This window comes from Hydra viridissima, unplaced genomic scaffold (assembly GCF_058129835.1).
Source record: "Hydra viridissima isolate aposymbiotic clone 2 unplaced genomic scaffold, HvirCarnegie_v1 scaffold_1, whole genome shotgun sequence".
NCBI classification, from domain to species: domain Eukaryota; kingdom Metazoa; phylum Cnidaria; class Hydrozoa; order Anthoathecata; family Hydridae; genus Hydra; species Hydra viridissima.
This window is the reverse complement of record NW_028324300.1, coordinates 20,993,319-20,995,189: the sequence shown is the minus strand read 5'-3', so window position 1 is coordinate 20,995,189 and position 1,871 is coordinate 20,993,319.

Below are 1,871 nucleotides of genomic sequence, written 5' to 3'. Positions count from 1 at the left end.
ACATTTTTTTTTTTTAAAGTTGATTTTTTGTAAATAGTTTATAGAACCACATTTTTGGTGAAAAAATTAAATCAAAAACTCTTTGCTTTCAAGAGTTAGCCTTTTCTGTGGAGGACCACCTTAAAGAGCCTCATCTATCATGAGGCTCAAACTCTTGTAACTTAATCTTTTGTAACGAGAGCAAATTCAATAGTGCAATCTGCGAATAAATCTGCAAAACTACGAAGTAAGATCTTCTTGATTTTAAAGGCCACATAAAAGACGTTTGGGATGTCAATCTCGTTTTTTAATGGTTTTAGTTTTATAAGAGTTTATCATTTACAGTTTGGAAATGTTTTACGAATCTCAAAAGCAGGGCCGTCCCAGTAAAAAGCAGGGTCATCAAAAAGTCTTCCTAATTGCAGACTCAAAAATAAATCTTACAACTAACACAGTTAGAACTCTATTCGTTCTTAAAAACCATTTTACAATTTTTTTAGTATTGAAATTCCATCCTGACTAGAAATCAAAGTAATTCTGACTAATGTATATGCAAAATAACTTGCACAGTCTGTACGGTTTTTTTTCAGAAAGCTCTCAAACTGGGAAGAACAAAAACTTCATAGCCCTTGATACACTCTCCTGATCTGGTCAAACTTTAAAAAAGTTTGGAAAAAAATTATTTTTGAAGCATAATTTTCAAAAGGTTTTTTTTGCATGAAACAAATTTTTCATGTTCAAACTACCAGATCAAAAACTGCTGAAACAAATATAGAAGGGCCCATTAACGTTGCTAAAAATCATTCGGGAGAGAGGGATTGCATGCTCATGACAAAAATCTATTTGAACAGAAGTGCTTTGCTTAAAGAACGATTTGATCAAGTATGCTAGAGGAAAAAATCCAAAATTAAAAAATGCGATGACGTTATTCAAAGCGGTTTAAACAAAAATTAATCACCGATGGAGTTATCGCCTCATATAATACATCAATTAAATTACAGAACCTATGTTTTGAATAAGCATAACAACACTGGTAATGTCAATACCAAAGTACTGATCTTTGAGACAAACTTGAAATCAATTGCTTCTTAAATTAAGTATAGTTTATTGTTCTTTGCAGCTTCATCAATCTAAAGTGGTGAACCTGCAAAGAGCAATAAAATATAATATATTTTAGAAGCAGTTCTTAAATTAACTATATAATTTTTGGTTTTTTTCAGGATGCAAAAAATTAATATTAAAAATGAATTATACTTTTAAGCAAACGAAAATATGTAACTAATACGTTTATTAATATATTAATATGTAACGAAATTGAAAGATAAATAAAATGACGACATTTTGCTTTAAAGTTGTTTTTTTTTTTTTTATGTTTTTACTAATTTAACGTTACACTGAAGTGCTAAAAATAAATCTGTCGAACATCTTTATTTCTTTTCTGCATCTCTTAATGGAAGTTCTTTAAACAAAAAACGCTAATGAATCCATCGTACGATTGTCCTTGCTTATCAAAATAAATGCTGGTTCATTACTGTCAATTGCTTTACGTGTTGAGCAGCGTGCTCGTTTCTCTCTAAAACTTGTAAATAAATATAAAATAATGATATTAAATAATGACGTAATTAGCTCAACCCCTCAAAATTAGAATTGGATTTAGGTTAGTACTGACTGCCGTAAATTTTTTAAGTCTTCCTCATTTTCAACATCATTCTCTACATTTTAAAAATTAGATTATGCCTATGCCTCTTTGACAGCAGTTATCTTAAATTTTTTCAAAGCTTTTTTTCTCAAGGTCATTTTAATTGCTTTGGAAACAGCAAGGATAAATTGATCCAAGTCACATGAAAAATGAAATCAGTCAACATAAAAGATTAGGATTGAAAAAATCTTGA